Source organism: Ornithodoros turicata, unplaced genomic scaffold, assembly GCF_037126465.1.
Source record: "Ornithodoros turicata isolate Travis unplaced genomic scaffold, ASM3712646v1 ctg00001032.1, whole genome shotgun sequence".
Classification (NCBI taxonomy): Eukaryota; Metazoa; Arthropoda; class Arachnida; order Ixodida; family Argasidae; genus Ornithodoros; species Ornithodoros turicata.
This window is the reverse complement of record NW_026999441.1, coordinates 308,630-329,701: the sequence shown is the minus strand read 5'-3', so window position 1 is coordinate 329,701 and position 21,072 is coordinate 308,630. Positions and strand designations below refer to the sequence as shown.

General features: G+C 45.1%; 1 long non-coding RNA gene across 1 annotated transcript; it reads left to right on the top strand.

Moving 5' to 3' along the window:
- Positions 1-12,902: 12,902 nt before the first annotated feature.
- LOC135376095 (uncharacterized) lies at positions 12,903-14,212 on the top strand. Its single transcript, XR_010417538.1, has 3 exons — positions 12,903-13,112; positions 13,327-13,598; positions 14,043-14,212. It is a non-coding gene; the product is annotated as an uncharacterized LOC135376095 (long non-coding RNA).
- Positions 14,213-21,072: the final 6,860 nt, after the last annotated feature.

The window sequence follows — 21,072 nt, the reverse complement described above, 5'->3', positions numbered from 1 at the left end:
TGCGTAGCTGATTACACATTTCTTAAATAGGTTTGCTACATGACGTCATAATCGGTACGGGCACGCCACAGGCGTTTGTCAGTGAGTGGAATAAGTGGAATGAGATCCTCAACAATGCTTCGGCCGCGTTAATCGAAGTCCTTATATCCCATTGTGAGGACGCCATAGCCCAATCATCCCAGCAGGCGAAGACTATCGACTGTAAATCTGTTTTAACAGACAACCACCAGTTAGAATTAGCACAATACGCAAAAGAAAGGGAGGAGGCAATTCGCAATGCTAAGCGGAGGAAGCTAGTCAGGGACAACGTTAATACTCCAGCTACGCTTGAACCCAGTGTGTCAGCTCAGGACTGTGATCTTATAAGTAACGCAGGTACAACCAATACGCCGTCGCAAAATCGTCAACCGCTTGCTAGAAAAACAGGTCCCACCCCAGCAGCCTCATCTGCAGAGATGCTACCTCAGAAGTCCCATAACGTCGTTAATTTATCGTCCCACGAACTTACCGATTCGGAAATATCACTACTCAGCCGTGGCCTCTCATTCTGCCCCAGTAACAACAAGCTAGATGAATACCAACTTTATCTGGACTTAGATAATTTCGCCCGCCGTCTACGCCTGAAGGAATACTTTCATGACAAACCTAAGTCAGATTCCAACCCATTTAAACCGCTATCCAACTTTACGCCGGAGGCTAACCGTGAAAAGGCTCTGGACATGTACATCCGTGCAGTTCAAAAAGATATCATTAACGCTTGCAATAAATCATACAACAGCAAATCGAAGCCAAATCTAACGCCGGCTGAGCAGCGCAGCCTTTCTGAACTTCGGGACCGCAGTGACATAGTCATTAAAAAAGCTGATAAAGGTGGTGCAATCGTAGTAATGGACAAAGAAAACTACATTAACGAAGGTATCCGGCAATTATCGTGCGCATCGTTCTACAAACTCCTCGAGGCTGACCCTACAGAGGAAATTACGGCTTATATTATCCGCAGTCTAAAAGATCTAAAAGCAAGTAAAAAGATAGATTCCACCCTATACGATTATCTACTCCCCAAAGACCCCGCAGCGGGAAGGTTTTATATGCTCCCTAAAATCCATAAACCTGGAAATCCAGGGCGCCCAATAGTTTCATGCAACGGTACAGCTACCGAGAACATTTCAAGCTTTGTTGACCACCTTCTTAAAGATATACCTCCTAAACTACCATCCTACATTAAGGACACCAATCACTTTCTTCAAGTTCTAAGTGAATGTCAGCCTCCTTCTTCCAGTTTGCTAGTCACGCTAGACGTTTCCTCTCTATATACTAACATCCCCCACGAGGATGGCATTGCTGCAGCTGAAAGGGCATTTTCAAAATATTCTGATACCTCATACGATCCTTGTGTCCTATGCACATTTCTCAATCTTATTCTGAAAAATAACAACTTCGAATTTGACGGTAAGCACTACTTGCAAGTTCATGGCACGGCTATGGGTACAAAAATGGCACCTAACTATGCAAATATATTTATGGGAGCTCTAGAGGAAGAATTTCTGTCTCAGCGCCTGAAGAAGCCCACGCTTTACAAACGGTTCCTCGACGACATCTTCATGGTGTGGCCACACTCAGAAGATGACCTAATCACATTTATCAGCGACTTTAACAAAGCACATCCGGCCATCAAGTTCACCCATTCTTATTCCCCTTTTAGTGTTAACTTTCTCGATGTCCAAGTAAAGTTAACCAACGGGGCCTTGTCCACAAACCTGTTCCGTAAACCTACGGACTCTCAACAGCATCTAGCATTTAACAGTTGTCACCCGCGTCATACTAAACTTGCCATCCCTTACAGCCAAGCACTTCGATACAGGCGAATCTGTTCCAGTGACGATGACTTGGACAGAAATCTAGCTCAACTTAGGGAAACATTCATCGGTCGTCAATTTCCACCTAGCTTAGTTGACGACGCTCTAAACAAAGCCCGCAAAGCAGATCGCAAATCCCTGTTCGAAAACCACAAACGCGTGTTAGATAATGGTTCCGTAAACCTCATCTTAACATTTAGCAGCAATATTCCAAGCGTTAACAATATACTAAACCGTCATCATAGTATCCTTCTCCAATCAGAGCGCATGGGACAAATTTTCCCTCAGCCACCGCGGGTAACCTACAGGCGCGCGCGCAACCTGCACGATAATCTGGTTAGCTCTAAAGTTAGCAAAGCAGCGCATCCAGGAAACGGCTGTCACCCGTGCGATGGTCGAAGGTGTCAAATATGCAAATTAATGCAAAGCACCCAAGTACTTAAAAGTACTAATTCCAATTTTTCCGTCAAAATTAATGGTGACTTCGACTGTAATTCATCTAACGTCATTTATGCCATTCAGTGCGGCATGTGCCAAGCACAATACGTAGGTCAGACTAAAACATCATTTCGGATCAGGTTCAACAACCACCGATCTGACGTTACCAAAAAGCCAAACCTCCCGGTCTCTCGCCATTTCAAACAACCAGGTCATTCACTAAATAACGTGTCACTTTTTATTCTCCAGTCAAATTTTAGCTCAGATCGGTGCAGGGAACAACGCGAATCTTATCTCATTTACAAATTCCAATCAACCATTAACGAAGATCTGGGAGCACTTTCAACGGTAAGAAATTTGGCCGCCTAGATGAGCTACACATTCCTCCCCTTTTCGTTTCCCTTCTGTTTTTCTTTCTTTCTTTCTTTTTCTTTTTTTTTCAGCAAAGTTTGAAGCAGCACTCACCCTGCCCGGAATTTTCCCCAAAGCGGACAGTGACCTACGGCGAATGACATCACCACCCGGACTTGACCTTCTGGAATATTCCTGAATCTGACTCACTGACAAACGCCTGTGGCGTGCCCGTACCGATTATGACGTCATGTAGCAAACCTATTTAAGAAATGTGTAATCAGCTACGCACCTTTTGTCCTGACGAAGACAGTGCCACTGTCGAAACGTCGACCCCTTGCCCATTTTTCTTTTTAACGTCTCCCCATGTAATAAACTAGTGTTTTTAACTTCCCTAAAATCTGTTTCCGCGTCTTTTTTTGAACTTCTGTAAAACTTCGTGGCCGTTTGATAATCCTTTTACCTCACCCTATATATATATACACATATATATATGTGTGTGTGTGTGTGTGTGTGTGTGTGCGTGTGTGAACGAAAGGGAAGGGACACAGCGACGGATTTGAGGTGTTAATAGAATACAAAGAAAAGGTTTATTTTACGTAATTAAAACATTCTTTCGGAAATGGGGAAGAGTCGACGTTTCGGAGGGAAGCTTCTCCTTCTTCGGGACAGAAAAGGCAACAAGGCTGTCCACGGCCTTTATGGATTCAGCTTGCTGACGTAATCTTGCGTATTCGCGCCACCTGGCGTTCGTCGATGAGTCACGTTCAGGACGGGTCGTTTGTCGCTGTCCGGTGTGGTGCCACTGCCCTGACGTTCCGGGATCTTCTGAAGTCAGAGCTGGAGGTCATCGTCTTTCTCCCAAAGGCGTCGTCCGTGGTGAAATCATTATCTGGGAGTCCGGGGTTTAGGTCATGTCTGAGAGCCTTAGGTGGCCTCCTCGGGAAGTCGTCGTTGTTGTTCTCGTGGCTCTGTTGCTTCATCAATAATCCATGTAAGGCGAAGTCATCTATCGGGTTTTTCCGTAGCATTGTCGGTAGTGCGGGGATGTCCTCCACCCATATCTGAAAAAGAAGAAGAAGAAGAGGGCGAGAGGGAGGATAGCTAATTGTTTAAATTTCTAACTGCTGACTGTACACCGGGATCTTGATTGATTGTGGATTTAAACTTATAAATCAAATATGGCTCTCGCGTTGCTCCCTGCATCTGTCAGAATTGAAATTTGATTCAATAATAAAAAGCGAGATGTCACTTATTGTGTGTCCGGGCGGTTTGAAATGGCGGGAAACAGGAAGCTTCGGCTTCTTGCAGACGTCTGATCTCTGGTTATTAAACCTGATTCGGAAGGATGTTTCACTTTGTCCCACATGCTGGCATTCACATGCTTTACACTGAATGACGTAGATGATGTTAGAGGAACTACAGCTAAGATCACCGTTAATTTTGATGGAAAAATTGGAATTTGTACTTTTGACAATCTGGGTACTTTGCATTAGTTTGCAGATTTGACATCTGAGAGGCCGCCACAAGGGCGGCAGCTGTCAGATAATATATATATATATATATATACAGGGTGGGTGCAGATAAAGTAGCCCCACATTTTTGCACATATGGCGTTCCCTACCGCATGAACTTCCTGTGGCGCGGGATGACGCATTTATCCGGTACAAACCACAAAAACATCTTAGTAATCCAACTCCAAGTAACAAAAAAGTTTTCCATGCGAACGTTGCTCTCCGTGCATCCCGATTTTCGTATGCAGTAGTCAATATGGCGGTCACGGCACAGTTGCGTCTAGCTACCGCTAGGCGTACCAGATCTCGCTTTGTTTCTGTGTAAGTGGCACCCCTAGCGGTAGGGTGATGCAACTGTGCTACACCGCAGTGTCCCATTGGAAATACACGGAACGAAGTTTACGTTGCTAACCATCTTATTGCGCAGCATTTGGTTGCCACGATTTTTTTCCTCGATTTGTACCACATAAATGAACCGTGCTCCGCCGCCGGAAGTTGGCGAAAATGTGGGGCTACTTTATCTGCACCCACCCTGTACATATATATATATATACTCATGGAACGATGCGACAGCACTGGAGGACACGTGTTTCGCCGTGTTTGCCGCTCGTCAGCCCTGTGTACAGTGGCGCGCAGACTTGCCTCAAACAGCGGAGCGCGTATCATCGGGCGCTGATAGACAGCTGGAAACGAGATTGGGATGATCCACTATCCCGCTGAAGGGAAGGTCGGTACACACAACGGATGCGTTGGCCGCACCGCACCGTTTATCTGACGCATCCGTTGTCCGTACCGACCTTCCCTTCAGCGGGATAGTGGATCATCCCAATCTCGTTTCCTGCTGTCTATCAGCGCCCGATGACACGCGCTCCGCTGTTCGAGGCAAGTCTGCGCGCCACTGTAGCTGCGCATCGTTCGGTGCTGTCGTGTCCTTACGTGTCCTCTGGTGCTGTCGCATCGTTCCATGAGTATCTGTTTCTCTGCGTGCAGCCATAGAACCCATCTTAATCTGTAATTTTGAATTTCAAACACGTCTAGTGTCACTTACTTGTTTTTTTTAATGGCTTTTCCCCCTCATTATATATATATATATATATATATAAGCAGGAAAAATCAGAAGACGACAAAGAGCTTACAGGAAAACACAAAGGGGAGTTTATTAACACATATAGGGATAGGGGTCGACGTTTCGGCAGTTAGCGCTGCCTTCGACGGGACTGGGGTTTGGTGACAAGAGCAAGCTTTATATATGGAAGAGGGTTATGTACAAGGGAAAGAGAGCAGCGTATGCGCTTTTGTCATGACTAACACAGGTTGGTGACTAAGTGAAAGGGGAATGACAGAGTCTGTGCAGCAGTACCTTGAGGACATACCCGTGAGCCTGAAAAAGAGACAAAGAGCGTATGTATTCTGCTGGATTAGGAATGCAGATTGCGAATAGTAGAAAGGATTCCTGGATCTTCGTTTATCTGACACTGGAATTTATGAATGAGATAAGATTCGCGCTGTTCCCTGAGCCGCTGGGAAGGAAAGCCTGACTGCAGGATGAAAATAGATATATTGGTGATTGAGTGTCCTGGTTTACTGAAATGGCGCGACACTGACAGATTAGGTTTCTTCGCGACGTCAGATTTGTGGTTACTGAATCGCGTTCTAAATGACGTAGCTGTCTGTCCGATATATTGGGCGTTGCATTCATTGCATTGAAGAAGATAGACGACATTGGAAGAATTACAGTTAAAGTCGCCATTAATGTTGACCCGATAATTAGAATTGGTACTTTCTGCAGAGTTAGCGGCTTGCATTGACTTACAAATTTGGCATCTACTTGCATTACAAGGATGGCAACCAATGTTATTTTCTGGAAGTTTGTTAATTTTGGCATTTACTAGTCTGTCTTGGATGTTCCGCGCCCGGCGATAACTTACGCGCGGTGGCTGTGAGAATATTTCCTTCATCCGATCAGATTGTGAAAGAATTGTGTAGTGGCGGTTGAGTGTCCGGCTAATGTGAGGAACTCTGCATTTGAATGTGACAGTGAGATTTACTGCAGAATTTCCATTGGCTCGAGGAGATCTTTGGAGCAATTGTTGGCGATATGTGGATCTTGCTCTGGCTATAGCGTCTTCAACAAGTTTGTCCGGGTATTCACGATCAATGAAGGTTTGTGTCAATCACGATCAATGAATGTTCTAGTCGTTGAAGATGGTTGTCTAGTTCGGCATCGTTTGTGCATATTATGCGGTAGCGCAATGCCTGACTATAAGGTATGGCTAACTTAGTATGCCTTGGATGGCAACTGCGGAACGTTAAGTACTGCTGAGCATCTGTAGGCTTCCGGTATAAGTTGGTTGAGATGCTGCCGTTTTGTAACTTCCCAGCAAACCACCGACGTCCTAAGGACATCCTCGCATGATCCTGTGGTCCTGGTCCCTCGTGGATGTCCTAAAAATGTCTTTAAGATATCTTTAAAAATGTCCTAATTTTATCCAGTGGGATGTCCGAGCAGTATGTCACTGGGACTACCTGACAACGTCCTACCTGGATGTCAAACTTAAATTGAAATGCATGCATATTTTTGTGCTGAAACTATTGCAGCTTCATAGTACATAACACAGTTTTGAACAGTATGTTGGAAAGGCAGGTCCATGGTGATTTTGAGCATCGAACAAAAAAGTATGAAATCATTATTGAAGCGCACATGGCAGGTAACACATCAAACAACCAATATTTCACGAAATCTGTTCCTGACATCATTGTTCATATCACCTGTTCACGAAAGCAACATTGCAATGCATGGCCCAAGCTTACCTGAATTGAATGAGAGGGAGTTACTTTTGGAATGTAGAAACACACATATTTCATGCTTCACTACACAAAAATCTCGTACTCTGATAAAGTGCGCCTATATAGGTCAAGTGACCAGATGTCCCTATTTACGTGGTAACATCACCGGCTTTTTGTCCATTGTTTATGTGTCCGAAGTTTGCAATGATCTGCTTGTTGATCTAACAAAAATACAGGGCCTTCATTTTTATCCTTTACAGCATTTTCTGAAAGGCTATGAGAGCAGCACAGATGCCGTTTTTGCGATTGAGTTATACGGCCATGCGGACATAATCTGGAAGAGTGTATGTCAGTCCAAGATGAGTAAATACATAAAATTCATTAATTAACTCTTTAATTAGGGAATGACAAAAGCGAGATAGCAGAATAGGAGTCAATCCTCGTTCAAAGCCATTCTATCTTTTAAAACTCCAGAAAAGAGCGCGTGCCGTGAAATATTCATCGCTGGATTTTGGTATGCAAATGAGTAAAAACGAAGAACCGCGCCTCAGAGCGCATCATCTACGCCGACGAAGGCTTCTCAGGACCGGAAAGCGGTTTACCTAGCCAGCATATCGGCCAACTCCAATCATCTCCGTTGCTCCAAATCACGTGGCCCCTGACATGAAATGAGCGCTGTGCTCCCTGCGTTCCCACCCAAGCAGCACGCCAATATTGGTCCAATATTGGACCCATATGGGCTGCCAAGATTGCCAATATTGGCCCAATATGGGCTGCCAATATTGGACCAATATGGGGAGTGCAACCAGGCTCCATATTGGACCAATATGGGCTGCCCATATTGGCAAGCCCATTTTGCGCCGATATTGCCAATATTTCTGTGATAACACCTACGGGGAGCCCGTGCAATAATAAAGCATTATGCTGTATAATATTCACTACTTTTGTATGATTTTTGCTTTTTTATTTCTGCGGATCTAATTGATCCACGTTCACTTCACTGCAAAAAAAAGAACGAAAAAAAAAGGAAAGAAACACGGCATTGCCCAAACACACACAAAAAAAACGAAGTACAGGTGCTACGCCCGCGCTGAAGATCACAAGCAGTCCCACAGAACTGCCAATACCTAAGATTCCTCAGAAACCTTCATTGGGATCGCAATATTCTGTGGACTAACAATTTCCACACCCGCTCCGAGAATACAAAGCAGCGAAACACTTTTGTGGCGGTGACGGACACACGCCAGAGCAATTTACACTGCTTGCAGCAACTTGAAATCACCTGACTTTACAGAATAGCCATCCCTTCTTATCAAACATTGTGTTTTTTACTTGACCTGCCGCAATTTCGTTACCATTACAGCACCCAGCGACATTTTAGCCCTATGAAACGTCCGTTCGGGCTGTCGCGCATGCGCATTAGTTGTAGGACGCGTGATTACGCTCAAACAACTCGCTTGCTCACAGTCGGCTCGAGCGATTGGCATTGGCATCGCGAAGGAAGATGGCGGCGACTTTCAAGACGTGGAATGTTGAGGTGTCGAACTCTAGCGAACTTTACGTTGGGAATGCCAAGTACGTTGACTGTTTCGAACAATGTGTATCATCTGCGGGAAGTTGTTGAATGTAACGATGTAGTGAATAGGGTATTTCACACGCTTCAACGTTCAATCTTGCCGTGCTGCTTGGGCATTTGTGCAACACGGCTACGTACCCTGTTCAGTCAATATGGGGTGTACGCGTGCAATATGGGGCCCATATTCCCAAGATTTTCCCAATATTGGCTCAAAGTGGGCAATATGGGGCCCATATTGCCAGGATTTTCCCCATATTGGCTGAAACTGGGCAATATGGGGCCCATATTGCCCATTTTCAGCCAATATGGGGAAAATCTTGGCGAAACGGGTCCCATATTGGACCCGTATCGCCAATGACCAGCCAATATGGGTCCAATATTGTGTGCTGCTTGGGCAGTCACTGCGGTTTCGTGTCAAACTTCAGGGATGGATATTATAACGCACGTGCGTGTTTCAGGAATTGCTAGACGCGGAATGGCTTTTAACAAGCATAGTCTCTCATTCTGCTATCGCGCTTTTGCACAGAATCCCCTAATTAAAGAGTTAATTAATGAATTTTTTGTAATTAGTCAACTTGTAGTTTTATACATTCTTCGAGAGGATGTCTGCCTGGTCCTATAATTTGACTGCAAAAATGACATCTGTGCTGTCCTCATAGCTTTTTTTTATAAAAATTCTGCAAAGCATCAAAATAAGCACCCTGGCCGGTTTCACGTCAGTTCAGGCAGGGAGGTCCCATCGACCTCTTGGATTTTTATTATTTTCTTATAATTAGAAGCTCATCGTACATGATGACCAACAGCGGTAAAATGAAGAATTTCTACGGAATAGTTTTCGCGCAAAAAACTCCAGAAAATCCGGCCCTGAATTCGAGTGTTTCAGTTTTGCCCTGTTTGCACGCGTATATCTCCCGAGTCTTAAAAGATGCTGCAGTGAAATTTTTTAATACTTTAGTAGGCCTACAGGCCGGCAGTCCAAGCGCAAATTTTGGCGCGCAGAAGCAACGCTCCATGATATAAAAAATGGCGAACATGCTCTCTCGTGCGGTTTTGTTGCAATTTCGACGCGTGATTTCTCTGACTGTAGATATTCTTCACTGCCCTATTTAGTATCACTTCACTCAGCTTTTAATGCTCTTTCATCTGGTATATATATTGTGCGTGTACCCCCTACAGGTATCTGCTGAGACAGGCAAATGTCAAGGTATATTTCGAAAAAACAAGGATTTTGAGCGTCCGTTTCTCGAAAAGGCCCCTTTTTATTTCATTTATATTTTGCCAGGACACGGCCCGATCTTAGACCTTTCATCTTACGTAAAAACATCCTGCTTCAAAAGACATACACTGGCGATTAGCCCGTTAAAACGCGGCCCTAGTCTGCGTGCGTACTTGTCGGAGCTCGGCTGCCGGTACCGTGGGATGGCGGGCCTCCTGTCGATGTCGTGCAAGAAAGGGACAACTTTGTGTAATCAAAAGTGGTAGTTTATGTCGATATAATTACAAGACTGCGAAAAGGCAGTATTTTGCAATGACAGTGACAAATGATTTCACTAATTTTCTATGGAAAACGTCAGTCTTCTGCACTCACTGTCCACAGTACTAGCTATAAATGTTTCTCGGCCTAGACTTTCCGGTGTCTTGCTTTGCCACGCATGCGAACCCTGTATGCCACTTTGATGAGGTATAGGTTTACCCATTGTTTTTTTCTTTTGCATTGTAAAAGAAGCCACGTCCTCAGCCCGTACATGGAGTAAATGGACGCGCGTTAGGTGTTTTGGCAAGCACGTTATCACATCTTGTGACACTAAGATGACGTCTCGCTCGATTGAACGCAAGTTAGGTGTCATGGCATGGTGCTTGATTCCTGTCACACCGATCTTGTGCACCGATCCTGTCACACGCACTTTTGTCGTGGCCTGTTCCTGAACAGCCATGTCGCGCTCGCAAAAGTAGATTTGGAGAGCTGATAGAGCCTATGCCGATTTTGAAAATGGCTCGCCGCTCCATCTGACACGTAAATCATTAGTTGCAAGAGGAACATTCTCGTCAAGGCATTCTTCAATAGCTATGGAAGCTAACAGTGACTGTGCTGAATCGTAACAGAAGTCTTCGCTCACCACACCAAAACTGTGCGTTTCCGTGCCAGCTGTTACCACACATGTAAATATGGAAATCTGTTTTCCACAGTGGCACGCTTGTAGTTCGCTAGGCATGGCTACTGTCCAGTTTTGAGCGAAATCGAAGTGGATTAGGTGCGTCTCCCGTATGGCTCTGCTCTGAACGTATCTAATGTAACTATGACAAATGCGAGAACCCGCCCACTTCCCTAGCCCTGAGAAGAAATGTACTGCTGCAAGTTTAGCACAGCACACGCATTTCGTGCTAAAAGCCCTCTGCATAACTTTAAAATATCGTAAAATGAAGTAAAGCAAGCTTCGCAGGAACTTGCGGGAACCCTGGAAAAAAGCAATTCCTAACTCGATATTTATTTGTGCAGTATTGGTATCACCGTGTACGGAGCTTGCAAGAGTGAGGTTTTACCTTCGCTGACCATTAAGTTTGACGTAGCCTTTGAAATACGGCTTTACGGCAACGTAGGATTTCATTATGATGCTTTGTTGGAAATCATTAACTCCCAGAAGTGAATTATTTCTTCAGCAGGACGTCAAAAGTTTGCCTACGAATAGCTCAGGTAAGGCTAAGGCCAGACAACCTTGCTCAAACAAAGGGAGCATCGACACGAGGCCCGCCATCCGGCGGTACAGGCAGCCGGGCTCCGACACGTACGCACGCAGACTAGGGCCGCGTTTTAACGCGCCAATTGCCAGTGTACGCCTTTTGAAGCAGAATTTTTTAACGTAAGATGGAAGGTCTAACATCGGGCCATGTCCTGGCAAAATGTAAAGGTTATTTCATTTATATTTTGCCAGGACATGGCCCGATGTTAGGCCTTCCATCTTACGTTAAAAAATTCTGAAAAGGGGCCTTTTCGAGAAACGGACGCTCAAAATCCTTGTTTTTTCGAAATATACCTTGACATTTGCCTGTCTCAGCATATACCTGTAGGGGGTACACGCACGATATATATACCAGATGAAAGAGCATTAAAAGCTGAGTGAAGTGATACTAAATAGGGTAGTGAAGAATATCTACAGTCAGAGAAATCACGCGTCAAAATTGGACCAAAACCGAGACCGAGAGAGCATGTTCGCCATTTTTTATATCACAGAGCGTTGCTTCTGCGCGCCAAAATTTGCGCTCGGACTGCTGGCTTGTAGGCATACTACAGCATAAAAAGGATTGACTGCAGTATATTTTAAGACTCGGGAGATATACGCGTGCAAACACGGCAAAACTGAAACACTCGAATTCAGGGCCGGATTTTCTGGATTTTTTTGCGTGAAAAATATTTTGTGTAGATTATTCATTTTACCACTGTTGGTCATCACGTACGATGAGCTTCTAAATATAAAAAAATAAAAATCCAAGAGGTCGATGGGACCTCCCTGCCTGAATTGACGTGAAACTGGCCCCCTGTATAGTACTTGGGCTTGTTGAAAATGGAATCACGCTAAAACTTTGGTAATCAATCTCACGAAGCTTGTCTTCCTACAGCTCGGGCGTGATTACTTAGTATACGGGCTGTAGTTCCACAATCCGTGAAATCAATTAATAATTGGAGGATAGAGAGGTAGCAAGCGAGCTGGTAGTATAGATCCATAACTTAAAAACCCGAGACTAGGGGACAAAATTGAGACCTTGTCTGTGTTTGTCGTTTTTTTGTCCCTTAGTCTCGGGTTTTTAAGTTATGGATCAATTAATAATGTTGAAATGCCTTGCGCTGAGTTGAGGGAAGTATTTTGACTGTGAAACTACCCGCCTGCCAACAGCTGCGAAGATAGTGCAAGCATGAAACGGTGAGCCAGCACAAACCCCGCTTACTAAAATCAGTGCTTACTACTACTGCTTTGAATTCAGAGAGTTCTGGTGACGCCACATATATGTGTTCGATGTTGTACATGGCGCTACAGCCCTGTCAGGTCGCACAAAGACGGTGAAAACGTATTGAAAGACGCACAGTAAAATTATATGAAGCAACCTTAAAGATCACAATGGTGGTTACGGTGGGTGATCTCCCCCAGGTGAAAATCTGAACTGGATTCCGAAGTGGTTTGAAGTGGAGTAAACCGTCTCTGGATCAGAGTAAAGTGCTTCCACTTGATTGCCAAGTGGTTTCCAACTGTTTGTTGGGTCCATATACCAGAAACATTCGCGCAGAGTACCGGAATCGAACTTTGCACAATTTTCACTTGAGTTTGAAACCGAAACTTTAATGGCCTCGTCGTCGACACGAGGAGCAAGACCGAGCGCTATCTGCATCAGTACGTGTTTTGAAATGTCGTTGCTGTTGGTCGTCGGGCTCGTCGGTTCGCAGTTTTCGTCTTTCAACTCTTCAAAACGGGCAAAAACGTGAATATTTAGAATCTCAGTCGTCAGGCACTGCATTATGTACAACTGCTTGTGTTACAACTTCTGCACCAGCTCAGTCGGAAGAAACTACAAGCGATGCGCAGGACTGCAATTACGCTGGTAAGTAGTAGTGATTCGATATTTATGTACATATTTATCTCGGTTCTACTCCACGTTATTACTGTTGTCTAAAATATCGTAAGTGCAGGCTACCTGTTGGGTAATCTCCACGCCCTCCTGCTCAGGCTTCTCTCCCATGGGGTTACTATTATTTATCTGAACTTTGTGTAGCCTGCTAGTGCTTGAATTGGCTTTGTTATGAATTGTCTTGTAGCTTGCAGTTTGTCATACAAATGGAGGAGACTTGCAGGATGCTTACGAATCATGCAGAACAAGGGCCAGCTACTGAAAAGAGGTATGTGGCATATGATTGTTGCAGGAAAACATTTACGTGTACTTTTGCGAAAAGTTTTTCTACAGGTTTTCTCACTGAAACTGAATTCCCAGTTTATCGCTTCAATATGCACTACGTTTATGTAATTTTGTCCTCGGATGAGGCAAGAATGGATCCAGTCTCATCTGTCACGAGGTGTCCTTCAGAATGAGGTAGGAGCAGCAACACTTCTTACTGGCTATCAGGCTGATATAAATATAAACTGTACTTTTTGCACGAAACAGGATTGCAGATACTAAAGTAACAATGTGGGTAGTTGCTGCTGACGGCTCATCTCAAAGCAGAAACGCAAGACAAGGACGACGAGTGAAAAAGCAGTAAGTTCTTATCACTCGTCGTTTCTGTCCTGTGTTACAGCTTCGAGGTGAACTGGGCTGCCGACTGTTGGTAAGACCAAATTATCTTCACGTAAAGCAGCATTGCCACTGGTGTGAATTTCTTCTTTTCGGTGATAACAATACATTCGGGTACAGGTGTCGTAGTACAGTCGCTTGCACTTTTTCTATCATTGACTCCAGACATCATTTATGCCCGATTAACTAGCATATACACAGGAGTGTTATGAGAAATGATCTGAAAGTTGCCATGTTTTACAGATGCGGAGAAAGGTCACTTGCGCCACTCTCACTGCACCGCCGAATTTTATGGCAAGTCGAGTCCTTTCCTTCCAGTTATGCGGCTGTCATAATGAACGCCACTTTGCCAGTGCTTAAGTTTTTTCAGTAAGCAAAGTTGCAAAGCAAAGTTCTGTAAAGTCAGTTGTGACTTGGATAGGTGAGCATGCGGATCTGATTAGTTCTAACCGAGGGTATTATAGCTGTTGGCATTTCAGTATGGTGAACCCCTTGGCTCGGCCTCACATATGCAGTGCTGTTCCGTGAAACGTAGCCAGTACTCAACGTGTCCTTTGTGTGGATTATGGCCGTCGCACAAGAGGAAGATTTTGAAGTAGCCTGTGTGTATGTTTCGTATGAAATCAGGTTAAAACTTGGGCAGGTTGGTGTGACATACTAAAAGCGTATGTTTCCTGGGCGCTGAGGAGCGCGACGTTGCGGGCAACGAGCACGAGCTGTGCAATGACTGCGACGAGCTTTATGTGTAGTCTCATCTTGCATCTGACCCAATATGCCATTAAGCGAAACAGAAAACTTTGTGTCACTATTATGTTTGAAGTGGACACTGCGACAAACAAGGCGGCTACGCCACGGCAAAGAACTTGCATCAAAGGAATCAAGAACCGAAGATGCATCTCGCCATTAAATCGAGAACTAGGGAACTGTGTGCGACTAAGTTAAGAGATAAACATTTTTAAGTGCAATATCAAGAGGTGCCGAAGATGTGTTCCAATATCATCCAGATAAATGTGTGTGACAGTGCGACTAAGTCAAGCCAAGACTGAAACATTTTTAAGTGCAGTATCAAGAGACGCCAAATAATCTGCATCAAAACAATCGGCAGCTGAAGATGTGTCTCAACATTAAATCAAGAGAACCAGGCAACGGTGTGTGACTAAGTCAAGTCAAAGTGAAACATTTTTAAAGGTACTGTAAAGCAGCGCCGATCAAATGTCATTTAGTGTGGCTATTCGATAGTCCAAGCCACCAGGACAAAAACTGTGCAAGTTTCATTCCAATAGACGGTGCAGTTAATTAGAAAATTACAATTAAATAATACGGGCAACACTGTACCAGGTATTCGAAATGAATCCGTACTTCTGACACATACGGCGGCAACCACATTGCATGCGTATAACACTGGGCCCGACATAACAATCCACCACAATCCACCATAAAATCCGCCCCTGCAATCCACACAACGATCCACATCTGAGGATAAACGGATAAGCGAACTGAAATGAAATGCTGAGGCGTTGAAAAAAAATGTGTCAGACGTTCAAGAAGCCAGACAGCGTCGGGACTTGTTTGTTCACAGAGGTTCACAGAGAGAGTTTGTTCGTTCGAAAGAGGCCACGAACAAAAGGAGCGCGCAGGCGCAGCAGAGAAGTAGGGAGAGCCCCCATCGAACAGCGGCCAGCACTGGGTTACTTCGCAAAAACAGGGGTTAACAGGTTAAACTGTCAACAGGGGTTTCAGAATGCATAGGTAAACGGGAAAACTAATAATATGATTACTAAAATAACGAAGTTCCGATGTCATAGTGTGTAATACCAATTTTCAGTGTTGCCCGCTGTACAGGGGTTTGTTTCACACCAGGCGTCGCACCGCTACACTACGACGCAACTTTCATGGCAAATTAAAAATATTTATAGCGCGTTGTCGGTCGTATGGTTCCGCATATGGAATTTTTAGAAGCAACAAAGTCTATAGTCACATCCCCGGCATATCATGCTTGTCTACTGCTTTACAGTACCTTTAAGTACAATATAAAGAGTGAAAGTGTTTTCGTATTGTGCAGCATAAAATAAAGAACTTTTGGAGTCGTGTTATGTTATGTTGCTTGGCTGTGCTGCAGGTAGGCACTGATGTGCAAACAGAGTTGAGTAGAACAAACCGATGAACTGGCGTACAGGCAACCTACTGGACAATCTATGATAAACATGCCTGAGCAGGTGGTGAACACTGAAGACTGCACAGGACAGCTGTCTTGTATAGTCTCCAGTGTTTACCCATTGCTCAGGCTTGTTTAACATTTCAGCAAGTCTGTCCACCAGATGCCTGTATCTGTCATTTTACCAGCATTCGGGGCACGACATGAAAGAAAACACAGTATGGGAGAAAGATCCATTTCAGGTCCGTGAAATGTAGTTCGGAACGTTATAAGGACGTTTTCAGGAGATCCCGGGATGTGACTTTAGCAGTTTACAGGTAGTCCCACAGACGTCCCAGGGATGATACAGGATGTCCGAAGGACGTTTCTATTGTCCGGAGCTGAACGTTCTGGGGACGTCCACAGGTAATTGTTGGTTTACTGGGTTGACTTCCACATCCAAGAAGGTAACAGTGGAGGCGGAGTAGTGGGAGGTAAATTGAATGTTAGGGTGAATTTGGTTGAACCGGTTGATGAACGTGAGAAGGTCGCTTTCAGAATGAGGCCATATGATAAAAATATAATCTAAAAATGTCTTGTACACAAGTGGTTTCAATACGGAACATTCGAGAAATGTTTCCTCCAGGGATGCCATGAAGATATTTGCATAGTTGGGGGCTATTCTCGTGTCCATAGCTGTCCCGTTAACTTGCAGATAAGGCTTGTTACCAAATTCAAAGTTATTGGAGGTCAAGATAAGTGTTAGCAGTTCGGTGAGGACAGTCGGATCATACGGCTGGTCAGGTTGATTTTTGTATGCTGAAACGGCCGCTGCTATACCATCTGCGTGGGGAATATTAGTGTAAAGGGACGTGACGTCTAACGTTGCCAAGAGACAGCTTGAGGGAACAGTTACTTGCGATACAGTTTGAAGGAAATGGTTGGTATCTTTGACGTAGGAAGGTAATTTAGGGGGGATTGATTTAAGAACGTGATCGACGAAGGACGATATATTTTCTGTAGCGGTACCGTTACTGGACACAATTGGTCTTCCGGGATTGCCTGGTTTATGTATCTTAGGGAGCATGTAAAATCGGCCTGGTTTAGGGTCTTTAGGAAGTAAGTATTCGTAGAGCGCATCGCCAATTTTCTTAGTGGCCTTTAACAGGCTGATAAACAGGCTGACATCAAACAGGCTGATAAAGGAGTTGCCATAGTCGTAATGGATAAGCAAGCTTGTGTGGCGGAAGGACTCCGTCAACTTAATTGTGCAGACTTTTACAAACCTCTCGAATCCGGCCCCACCAATGAAATTGCCGCAGATATATGTAAAACACTAAAACGGTTAAAGGCCACTAAGAAAATTGGCGATGCGCTCTACGAATACTTACTTCCCAAAGACCCTAAACCAGGCCGATTTTACATGCTCCCTAAGATACATAAACCAGGCAATCCCGGAAGACCAATTGTGTCCAGTAACGGTACCGCTACAGAAAATATATCGTCCTTCGTCGATCACGTTCTTAAATCTATCCCCCCTAAATTACCTTCCTACGTCAAAGATACCAACCATTTCTTTCAAACTGTAACGCAAGTAACCGTTCCCTCAAGCTGTCTCTTGGCAACGTTAGACGTCACGTCCCTTTACACTAATATTCCCCACGCAGATGGTATAGCAGCAGCCGTTTCAGCATAAAAAAAAATCAACCTGACCAGCCGTATGATCCGACTGTCCTCACCGAACTGCTAACACTTATTTTGACCTCCAATAACTTTGAATTTGATAACGAGCATTATCTGCAAGTTAACGTGACAGCTATGGGCACGAGAATGGCCCCCAACTATGCAAATATCTTCATGGCATCCCTGGAGGAAACATTTCTCGAATGTTCCGTATTGAAACCACTTGTGTACAAGGTATTTTTAGATGATATTTTTATCATATGGCCTCATTCTGAAAGCGACCTTCTTACGTTCATCAACCGGTTCAACCAAATTCACCCTAACATTCAATTTACCTCCCACCTACTCCGCCTCCACTGTTACCTTCTTGGAAGTGGAAGTCAAGTTACAAAACGGCGGTATCTCAACCAATTTATACCGGAAGCCTACAGATGCTCAGCAGTACTTATCGTTCCGCAGTTGCCATCCAAGGCATACTAAGTTAGCCATACCTTATAGTCAGGCATTGCGCTACCGCAGAATATGCACTAACGATGCCGAACTAGACAACCATCTCCAACGACTAGAACAAACCTTCATTGATCGTGAATACCCGGACAAACTTGTTAAATACGCTATAGCCAGAGCAAGATCCACAGATCGCCAACAATTGCTCCAAACTCTCCTCGAGCCAATGGAAATTCTGCAGTAAATCTCACTGTCACATTCAATGGCAGCGTTCCTAACGTTAGCCGGATACTCAACCGCCACTACACAATTCTTTCACAATCTGATCGGATGAAGGAAATATTCTCACAGCCACCGCGCGTAAGTTATCGCCGGGCGCGGAACATCCAAGACAGACTAGTAAGTGCCAAAATTAACAAACTTCCAGAAAATAACATTGGTTGCCACCCTTGTAATGCAAGTAGATGCCAAATTTGTAAATCAATGCAAGCCGCTAAATCTGTAGAAAGTACCAATTCTAATTATCGGGTCAACATTAATGGCCACTTTAACCGTAATTCTTCCAATGTTGTCTATCTTCTTCAATGCAATGAATGCCCAATATACCGGACAGACAGCTACGTCATTTAGAACGCGATTCAATAACCACAAATCTAACGTCGCGAAGAAACCTAATCTGCCAGTGTCGCGCCATCTTAGTAAACCAGGACACTCAATCACCAATATATCCATTTTCATCCTGCAGTCAGGCTTTCCTTCCCAGCGGCTCAGGGAACAGCGCGAATCTTATCTCATTCATAAATTCCAGTGTCCGATAAACGAAGATCCAGGAATCCTTTCTACTATTCGCAACCTGCATTCCTAATCCAGCACAATACATACACTCTTTTGTCTCTTTTTCAGGCTCACGGGTATTTCCTCAAGGTCCTGCTGCACAGACCCGGTCATTCCCCTTTCACTTAGTCGCCAACCTGTGTTAGTCATGACAAAAGCGCATGCGCTGCTCTCTTTCCCTTGTACATAACCCTCTCTCATATATAAAGCTTGTTCTTGTCACCAAACCCCAGCCCCGTCGAAGGCAGCGTTGACTGCCGAAACGTCGACCCCTATCCCTATATGTGTTAATAAACTCCCCTTTCCTTTCTTTTTCTTAATAAACATATCCCCCCCCCCCTTTGTGTTTTCCTGTAAGCTCTTTGTCGTCTTCTGATTTTTCCTGCTTATTTCATTCTCGTGGTCAACCGCCCTCCTAAGCTTCTAATCTATATATATAGGTTGAGGTAAGTTGAGGTAAGAGGATTATCAATAGGATATATATAGGATATATATCAAAAGGATATATATATATATATATATATATATATATTAGAAGCTTAGGAGGGCGGTTGACCATATAAAGATCATTTGCTATCTTTCCTCTGTATATGTACTTGCTGGCTTGCACTGCGGCCTCCACAGGTGGCGCCGTCACCGTGGAACCTTGACGTCTCGCGGTGACGCACTGTGAGTGCCGACCCAAGATCGTGTCACTTCCCTACGCCTTGCTGAAGAGTCCCAAGTAGGACGAAACAGCTGTACTCGGCTGGGAGTGCACGATCAAGTTGTAAACATATGCTCGACGTACAGCCATGGAGCATTAGCTATCTTTCCTCTGTATATGTACTTGCTGGCTTGCACTGCGGCCTCCACAGGTGGCGCCGTCACCGTGGAACCTTGACGTCTCGCGGAGACGCACTGTTAGTGCCGACCCAAGATCGTGTCACTTCCCTACGCCTTGCTGAAGAGTCCCAAGTAGGACGAAACAGCTGTACTCGGCTGGGAGTGCACGATCAAGTTGTAAACATATGCTCGACGTACAGCCATAGAGCATTAGCTATCTTTCCTCTGTATATGTACTTGCTGGCTTGCACTGCGGCCTTCACAGGTGGCGCCGTCACCGTGGAACCTTGACGTCTCGCGGAGACGCACTGTTAGTGCCGACCCAAGATCGTGTCACTTCCCTACGCCTTGCTGAAGAGTCCCAAGTAGGACGAAACAGCTGTACTCGGCTGGGAGTGCACGATCAAGTTGTAAACATATGCTCGACGTACAGCCATAGAGCATTAGCTATCTTTCCTCTGTATATGTACTTGCTGGCTTGCACTGCGGCCTCCACAGGTGGCGCCGTCACCGTGGAACCTTGACGTCTCGCGGAGACGCACTGTTAGTGCCGACCCAAGATCGTGTCACTTCCCTACGCCTTGCTGAAGAGTCCCAAGTAGGACGAAACAGCTGTACTCGGCTGGGAGTGCACGATCAAGTTGTAAACATATGCTCGACGTACAGCCATAGAGCATTAGCTATCTTTCCTCTGTATATGTACTTGCTGGCTTGCACTGCGGCCTCCACAGGTGGCGCCGTCACCGTGGAACCTTGACGTCTCGCGGAGACGCACTGTTAGTGCCGACCCAAGATCGTGTCACTTCCCTACGCCTTGCTGAAGAGTCCCAAGTAGGACGAAACAGCTGTACTCGGCTGGGAGTGCACGATCAAGTTGTAAACATATGCTCGACGTACAGCCATAGAGCATTAGCTATCTTTCCTCTGTATATGTACTTGCTGGCTTGCACTGCGGCCTCCACAGGTGGCGCCGTCACCGTGGAACCTTGACGTCTCGCGGAGACGCACTGTTAGTGCCGACCCAAGATCGTGTCACTTCCCTACGCCTTGCTGAAGAGTCCCAAGTAGGACGAAACAGCTGTACTCGGCTGGGAGTGCACGATCAAGTTGTAAACATATGCTCGACGTACAGCCATGGAGCATTAGCTATCTTTCCTCTGTATATGTACTTGCTGGCTTGCACTGCGGCCTCCACAGGTGGCGCCGTCACCGTGGAACCTTGACGTCTCGCGGAGACGCACTGTTAGTGCCGACCCAAGATCGTGTCACTTCCCTACGCCTTGCTGAAGAGTCCCAAGTAGGACGAAACAGCTGTACTCGGCTGGGAGTGCACGATCAAGTTGTAAACAT